Genomic DNA, 9,600 nt, shown 5'->3' with positions numbered 1-9,600 from the left:
CTTAATAATTTCTATACTGACCTTCATCAATTTTAAAGATTCCCAAAAAGAGAGCGAGCAATAGAACCCACAAGTGTGGGATCTATGTTCAACCACCAAAGAGAGCAGTCTAGGGGAGGAACGAGACAAAATAAACTCAATTATGAAGGGAGCAGAAGGGAACGAGCGCAGCGGAATGTTCACACACTCGAGTACATATATATATGTGTATATTAGCTAAACTAATTTGTCGTGTTGGTCCACCTTTGGCCCGCGGTGTGAACAATATGAATGTATTTAACATGATCTGATCGTACATTACTGTGCACCAATATATTGCTTTTGAATCAGTTATTTTAAAATACTACGTTTACTATTGTAGGCAATCGCCGGAATATACTGATAATAGGTGGTTAATGTAAGTTATTTGTTAAACCCCGTTTATACTGCTCATTAAATCCGGATTTAAGGCTCTCGCCAGCTGATTTTATAAAGGGAAAACAGATGATCGAGCCATTAAATACGGATTTAAAAGCAGTGAAAACGGGGTTTTATTATCACATTTTTTTTTTCTTTAAGTGCAGTATGCACCTCTGACGAAATTTTTTTGCCATAAGAAATGTACTGACGTATCCTAAGTGTCGTTACCGATACCGTGACCGTTAGAAAATTTCGTTTATAGATACGCAGCTCAAATGAAATTTTCTTTGCGTAGCAGGGTGACATAATAGGCATTGGTGAATATTTTCTTGCAAGTACGATGAAAATGTATGTTTTAATAGCTCCATGCAATATGAAATGAAGTTGTTTGGCAATAAAAACGAGTAATTACAACGCATATGTACTTTATAAGCCAAAAATGATTAAGATTAGTCCAAAATTATAAATCGATGTTTGTCGCCAACTTGTATTCTACACAATTATTGTATTTTGCAGCGGCGACATAAATGTCTTGGCTGCAAACGAAAATTTCGCAAGAGGTGCATACCCAGCTTTAATCGTTAATATTGGTGGTTTTATTGTTGTTATTATTTGTCTCGATTAATACTATTTATTGTTAGTAAAGTAATTTTTAATTTAAGGTGCATTTCACCCACCTTAAATGAAATTTTCGTTGTCGTAAAAAATGCAGACATATGCCTAACCAAGGCGGATATAAAAAGTTGGTCTCACACGAAAAGCTGTTAACAGCCGGCCAGGTTTGACGGTATTAACATGTCAGTTTTAAATTGCATTCTCTTTGTTGTTATCTTCTTTCTCGCATATTTTTCTGCTCATGAATGCAAAAGTATACACACTCTCACGCAATTTTTTTTTTGTGTTGGCCAAACGTCGATCGACTTGATGGCGGATTGCACTCTAGGATTTTTGGTTGTTGTACTGATGAGAGCACCTTTAATTGTTTCGCCATGATCCTAAACAAAATTGTCAATTTGCGTTACTGGGTGACATTGAAAGCATAGGGTATTTTTTTTGTTTCATTGAATCATATTTTGCTTGGTTTCATTTATACATAATAACTTTTAATTATGATAATTAATATGTGTATACTATCTATTTTCATAAGTTTATTTTCACTATATATCTCTAAATTCATATCACTCAAGTGGAATGCAACAAGAAAAGAATATTTTTAACAACATTTGTAGAATATCCAACCAAGACAATAAATGATATATGAATATAAAAATGGTGTGAGTATTTGGTCACTTTGTAATATTCAAGGCAATCTTATATTGAACAAAAATAGTATTTTGCTTTTGAAACACTTATTAACAAAAAAAGTTTACTATTTCAGGCAAACAGGAAAACTTACTGATAATTGGTGCGTAATGCAAAATTTTATCATTGTTAAAATGTCACACTTTTATTGGTAATATTTGCTGAACTTAATTTAAAAAAAAAAAGTTTAAAATATAATTTATTTATTACTCTTTATGGCTGGTAATATGTTCGTTTTTCACCGCTGAAAATACATGTTTTTCGCGGTTGCTTTTTGAAACACTAAAAAAATCTCAATGATAACATAATACTTTTGTGAACATTTTTTCATAAGCAATGAGGGAATGTTCTATTGAATGAAATCAGAAAGATCTTTTGCTCTAAAATCTATTATCTAAAAAAATAATTATGAAAAATCCCTTAAAGGACAGTATGTACCTCTGAAATTTTTTTACGTAGCAGGGTGCTATATTGTGGGCATTCAGAATTTTTTCTCACAATTACGTATTGTATGTAACGTACTTTACTAGCCAAACATGAATGGCCAAAATTTTAAATCCATGTTTCTCGCCATCTTGTTGACTACATAACTGTTTTCCAGTGGAGAAATAAAAGTCTTAGCTGTAACCATGACACAATTACCAGGTAGTGTACCGTAAACAGCTGAGTACAATTTTTTCTCGCGCTGCCGACGAGTTTTGTGTGTGTATTAGAGTTAAGAACCATAATACACAAATAATGCAAATGGCGTGAACCAGTAACAGACACAAAATCAGAGTTGCCCTAATCACTGATTTTGACAGATAGTGCACTCAACATTTTGTTGTTGGACAACTGCCACTACCTGTAAATTAATATAGCTTGGTTACAGCCAACTCCGATTTTGTGTACGTATCTTGTCCGCGCCATTTCTTGTTGTTTGTGTGTGTATGGTTCCTAACTTTTGTACTCATCTGTTTACGGTACACTACCTGGTAATTATGTCATTGCTGCAACCGAAAATTTCGTGAGTACTCTACTTCATTTTTAATTTTGAAGCGGGTATGCACCTCTAGTGAAATTTTCGATTGCAGCTAAGACATTTATGTCCACACTGGAAAATAGCTGTGTAGGCTAAATGATGGCGACGAACATTGATTAATTTTTTTTGCCGTTTTCGACTATTGTGATACCACAGGAACAGAAGAAGGAATATGCCTTCTAGTTCCTACCGTAACTTGCGAATGTTTACATCCGCTTAGGATATGTTGATGCATTTCATATGGTAACGAAAATTAAGCCAGAGGTGCATACTGCCCTTTAGGATTAAAATGCAGTGGGTAAGTAATACAATGTTTATATACAGGAAACGCCAGAGAAACTTATTAAAAAAATCCTAAGCTGTAAATTGGGCGAGGAAAGGTTCGAGATGAGGCGCATCTGGAGGGCAACGTCCCCAAGTTTGTTTCCCTTTCCAGTCAGTTGACATCATGCTCTAGTCTAGGTAGCAGTGGACCTTCGCCGTTGAGAGCTTGAGTGATCGTTAAGCTAACTTGTTGCTATGCAACACGCCTTCCACGCTCGTTTTGAAATTTCACCTCACACACTTGTGCCTTGCGATAATTCGATTCTGTGGTACAGTCGCTAATCTCAGAAATGGACTTTAACACTTGTTTTTTCCAGTGCCAAGGCTCACTTTCACATTTCCGGCTTCGTCAGCAAGTAAAACATGAGTTATTGGAGTGATGTAAATATTCAAGAACATCTTAAGAATATCATTCGTCACGGCGACACAATTAAAGGTGGTCTCATTTGTACAGCAACCACAAATCACATGGTGCAATCCGCTATCTTGCCATCAAGATGTTTTTTCAAAAATGATATTATTCTCAATACCAAACAAAAAACCGTGCGTTCGTGTGTGTACTTGTACAGGAAAAACGAGAGAAAGAGAAACTCAAACAAACCACTTAGATCATTCGCGAAGCCATTGCCAACATATCGATTAATATGCTGCAAATAGTGGACATGAATTTCAAAAATCGACTTAATCAGTGTATTCGGGGTCGCCATTTAGCTATTGTCATTTTCAAGACTGCATGAAAAAAATTGGGATATTGTATTCTCAATTTAAAAAGAATTAAAACAATTACTGAAGCACTTGGTTTTCATTGGACTTTCAAATAACTAACTTCCTTTTCTGAATATTGACAGGGCATTTAATGACGAGGAGATGGGTCGTCAGTTAGCGCTCTGAACCGTACGGGGTCTAACTGAGTTTCTCCTTGTGTGACTGTATGCTTTATGACAGGGCTATCAACGCGGATTCCGGATATAATGTTGTCAGAAGGCAGGTGATAAGGGGAACGGAATGGGGTGTTCTCTGGAATCCTCTTTCAGGTAGGGAGAAATGGGAACCGGGCATAGCACGGAGCTATAACGATTACCGCAAGAGGAATTCTGGGAATGGATTTACAGTTTTCGAAATCAGTATACATATATGACGGCCCTTAAGTTCGTGGGTTCTAGGACTGTCAGGTCGAAGTTCTTGGCGTAATGTGTGGAATCCCTGAATAGACTCCAGTTTCACGACGTAGCGCTAACATGGATTAGCGCATACGACGGTGCAGTATTGGCATTTACCCCATCTCTCTTCCTGTAATTTCTTCTTATCACATATTTTTAACTTTTTCATTTTCTTTTTACTACAGATCAGACTGGCCACCGAGTGAACTCACCATTTCTTAGTGGACTACCCATTCAACCTAAACTATTAACAATAAATTGTGACAAATTCCACAGAGAAATTATAGAATAGGAGAACAGCAGTTATCTAAATATAAATTTTTGATTTTGAAATTTCTTCAAACTTAAAATTTTATCAGATGACACGAAAACGGAACGTAAAATTTTGTTTTTACTGAATTCTACTTTCCAGTTTGATTGATATCACCTAAGTGGAATGAAACTAAATCCGAATGTATATATGATATGACTATTTGGTCACTCTGTTACTTTCAAGATTATATTAAGCTAAATACCACTTTGGTTTTGAATTAAAAAAAAAAAAAACTATTTTAAAAACCAACGTTGTTTTTTATTTTAACTAGCTATATTATTACGTTTGGTTTAAGTGGCAGTCTGCCATCAGACTCACTAAGACGTTTTCGTCCATTGTGATACCACAGGAACAGAAGAAGGAAGATGCTATATTACTAAAATGTCACACTTTTTTAACAACTATTTTATTTATTGTTAAAATTTTAATTTCAGTATTAAAATGCATGATTTTTCGTTGGAATGCAGTGGGTCAACTCTATAAAGTTTGTTCGGTAACATATGAATATGAAAACAATCTATATACATGTAGTTGTTGTAGCAGTGTGTTGTACACTGAGGCGGCAGTCCTGCGATGAAGGACTCCAACAAAAAATCGAGCTCACTATCTGTCAAAAGTTAAAAAGTGTTTTGTAAAAATAATTAAAAGCCAAAAATGATCCCCATCGATTGAAAACTAGCTAAATCAGATGCATTGTCCTTTCACAATTCACTTCAATTTTCTCTCTTAATTTTTTTTGTTTATTTTTCATCTTTGTTCTTGGTGCCTCTTTAAAGATTCGCTTGGTTTATCTTTCACTCTACTCATTTATTGTCTGTGTTACGTATATTGGTCTCTGTTCCGGTTATCAAAATTGCAAAACGAAAGATTTTCCTAGCTTTATGTGTTACAAACCTTGCAACATATAAAGCCATGTTGGAATGCATACTTAATCATATTTCTATAAAGTAAGAGGAACCTCAAAACCATAAAGAAAGAACACTTAGACAGTAGAGGCAAATAAGTTTTTTTCCGTTTTGCAAATTCGAAAACCGGAACAGGCGTGACTGTGAGAATTAGCTCTCCACATTGATGTCACTCAAGTGGAATTAAACGAAAACAGAATACGCTATAAAATACGATATATGAGAATATATATAACGCTCGAGACATTCTTACATTATGCTTTTGAATAGCTTATTTAAAACAAAAAACTTTATTTACTATTGTAGGCAAACGTTATAATTAAAATGTCATATCTTTTTCAGTGGTAACACTGAACACCTATTTTCTTTATTGTTAATATTTGTTGAACTTGGTGTTTTGAAAAATGTCGCGAATAACATTATTATAACTGTTTAATGTTGCTGAAACTGAGTTTTTTTGTCAATTTGCTGTTATATAATTAATAAAACTAATTTATTTCATATTTAACACAACGTTTCGTTGGTTTTCTAACTTCCTCAGGAGTTTTTAATAAAACTAAATTCGTTTCTCATATTATAATTATAAATTATTATTAAATCACGGAACGTGTTTTAAAACTGTATAATAGTTCTATTAAAAAAATATTGCAGTACGACTTAGTACTAGTATGTATCGCAGAACTGAGCGCTTTAAAGTATTGCCCGTTTATTGTTACCAAAATCATTTTCAATACAGGTTCAAAGTGTAAGATAAGATATTTCGCTGGAATGCAGTGGGTCATCACTATAAAGTTTGTTAGGTGTGAATATGAAAACAATCTATTCATACATTGATGTGACTCATGTGTAATGAAACTTAACCAAAACATAAAGTGTATAGGCCCCATGAACATCATTAGGATTGTCAAAATCTGCCTATTGTGAATGTTAACAAATGTCAGTAAATTTTTTTTTAATTTTATTTCACATCTTTTCCATATGAGGCTTGAATTTTTTTAATTTTGTGTATTTTATTATTTATTTGAATTTGAACAAACGTAATAGCAAGCATGTAAGAAAAACGTAAACAATAACAAGCGCAAAGCCTAGTTCTGACTTCATTTACAGCGAAAATGTCTACGGACGGACACTTTTTCCTTGGCAGAACGCAAACAAAAGTCAAACAACAAGACAACAGTATTGAAACAGAGCTGATTCGTCCCACTTCGTGATTTAATTGCATATGCAATGAAAATTGTGCGAAACTATCGCTACCATTCTGCTCATAGAACTCAGTACGACTTGCACGGAACTCAGTACGAACTCAATACGACTTGTTCGCATTATCTTCGTCACTATTTTTTTATAGTGCGTTTTGACAGTTGTTCGTGTGAAAAGTCAAAGTCAGTACCAGGCTTAATGACGAAAATCAAAAAATTGTATGTCGGCTGATTGCTTGTTGAGTGAATCCTGCTACAAAATATGGCATATAAATATCAAATATTCATATGCAGCAGCCCCACCCCTAAAACCAGACATGAAAGTCATGCTTCACTTATAGAAGGTTAGGTCAATTGCGAAAACATTAAGTGGATAGGCTCCATGAACATCATTAAGGATGACATCCTTACATGATGTTCAATCTTTTCAACCGATTGAAAATGTCATCAAATAGGAGACAACGTAAACAAAGAATGAATGTAAGAAGAGAACAAGTTGACATCCACAATGACTAGTACTGCCAAAAATTAAAAAAATTGTATGTCAGCTGATTGCTTAACCTTATTTAGTGAATCCTGCAAATGTATGGCATAAGCAATTAAGAACACCGTTTGATAATTTCTGTATAAGTTATATCAATTAAACAAATTATTAGCAAATCCAGTTTTAATTTGGGGGCTGGTACTATGCTCATTTTTCAATGTAACGTTTGTACATCACATCGCACAAATAAAAATTTATTAATTACTATTAGTCCATAGTGGTAGCTAGTTCCTCTTCCTTTTATAATTTGGGAAACAATATTTTGCGTTGCAGTTTGTAAAAATCCCTGTGGCGTTTTTTTTTCTAAAGGTTCGGTTTTCGCGGTGAAACTCCATATAAAAAATTAAGCAGAAAATATTGATGAAAAGTGTGCATTTCGCTATAACTTGTTTTTCGTTCCAAGAGAATTTAGATTTCACGACGCCCAAAAGGAGCACAACCACAGTCGCTGTGCAACAAGTTGTTTTCTTACATTAAATATACGCGATTGCCAAACTTCTAATCGTTACTGAGTTTTCGTATATAAATATAAATAAATATACTTCTAAAATAAATAAAAAAATTATTATTTCATAACAAGCTATTTCAATAAATCTATACGAAGCAATCTATCATCTGTCTAATCATCGACAGAGCATGTTGTGCTTTTGGTCTTGGAATTACAATAACATAATTTTGATACAAGTGGAAAAATTGTGCTTTTTATCTCATACCAGAGAAAATACTACAAAATCTAATTATTTTTACAAATAAAAGCTGCATTAGTTTTTCTTTAAATAGTTTTGTGTTACATTATATATTAATTTCGAAGGGTTGGGTCTTGGTTGAAATTACAACCGCGTTCAGTAAGATCCACACACTCACATTTGTGTGTACACATTAACGTAAGCAGCTGATAAATTGGTTGGTGTTATATTAATTTTTATATGTAAATGGCAACATTACGGCCAAAGAAACCCAGAAAAATCAACCGTGACAACCTTGTCAAACCACCGAATGAATGATTTTTGGAAAATGTTCCCCAGAAACTCGGGCGAAATTTTCTTTGCCATAAGCGGAATTTTCGTTGCCGATATAATTACCAAAAATTTCGCTTGCAGGTACGCAGCTCAAATGCAATTTTCCTTGCGTAACAGGGTGATAGAATAGGCATTGGAGAATTTTTTTTTGCTATTACGGATGAAAATGTGTGTTTTGATAGGTCGGTGCAAGATGAAATAAAGTTATTTGTAAATAAAAACATTTAATTTTATTACATATGTGCTTTTTTAGCCAAAAATGATTAAAAATCGGGCAAAACTGCAAACGACGTTTGCCTTCGTCGGATTTAATGGCTCAATCATCTGTTTTCACTTTTTAAAATCAGCTGACGAGAGCCTTAATCCTGTTGTGGCTGCTACCATGACATAATTACCGGGTGGAGTACCGTAGCTAAGTACAATATTTCTCGCGCGGATGTATGTGTGTATTATAGTTAAGAACCATAACACATAAAGTTATTTGCAAATAAAAATGATTAATTACAGCACATATGTACCTTATTAGTTTAATTGATCTAATTAGAAAATAAAGTGGATATTTCGAAAATTTTAATCAGTTTGGATTGGATTTGAATCAATTAAAATATTAATTGAAAAATTCAATAATTTTTTTAATTGGAGCAATTAAAAAATTAATTGAAAAATTTCAAAAAATTTCATTCACAATAGAGGTATTTCTGCAAGTGGCCACACTTATTTGTGAAAAACAAGTCATAAGTCACTGTCATAAGTTAAATAAGCGGAACTTTCCAAAAGCCTTTGTCGGCATCTTCTACTTTTATCCAAATATTTTTGTTGTAATTGCAGACCAAAACCACAACACATTCTTTTTTATTCCTTTTTATTTCGTACAGATTGATTGAGTTGCTTGTTGTGAAAGACATTTTTTTTCTTTCGAGTATATTTATTTATATTTAAAAAGTACTTTCTTATTTATGCATCCACAAACACTTTATTTTTTCCACCCAGAATAAATTCATGTGAGCAATATCACTGACACTAACAAACGCTCAGTTACAATTAGAAGTTTGGCGATCGCGTTTATATTGCGTAAGAAAATGACTATTGAGAGCACAACCATAACCTCAATAGATGTAACGAAATGCAAATATTCCCTGGATAAAAAAAAACAAGTTATGACGAAATGAACACATTTCGACAATTTTCCGTTTGTTTATGTAAATGGAGTTTCAACGCGAAAATCGAATATAGTACCAGCCTTAATTTATGATGGATTTGTTAGAAGAAAAGGAATGAAGGAGAAGATTTTTGGAAAGAAAGTGAGAAAATACAAGTAAAAGCGTGCTTAGCGTGGGAACCCACAATCATGGATTCTCCTAAAAATGTATGTTTCGGTAATCGAAAACCGCAAACGTTTTCCGGTTTCAAATTG

The 9,600-nt window shown here is 33.7% G+C and overlaps 1 long non-coding RNA gene across 1 annotated transcript; it reads left to right on the top strand.

Annotated features, from left to right (window-relative positions):
• The first annotated feature begins 6,376 nt into the window (after positions 1-6,376).
• On the top strand, positions 6,377-7,387 carry LOC106088224 (uncharacterized). Its single transcript, XR_001221400.2, has 2 exons — positions 6,377-6,475; positions 6,532-7,387. It is a non-coding gene; the product is annotated as an uncharacterized LOC106088224 (long non-coding RNA).
• The last annotated feature ends 2,213 nt before the right edge of the window (positions 7,388-9,600 follow it).

Source organism: Stomoxys calcitrans, chromosome 2 (genome assembly GCF_963082655.1).
Source record: "Stomoxys calcitrans chromosome 2, idStoCalc2.1, whole genome shotgun sequence".
Lineage (NCBI taxonomy): Eukaryota > Metazoa > Arthropoda > Insecta > Diptera > Muscidae > Stomoxys > Stomoxys calcitrans.
This window is presented reverse-complemented; position numbering and strand designations above follow the sequence as displayed.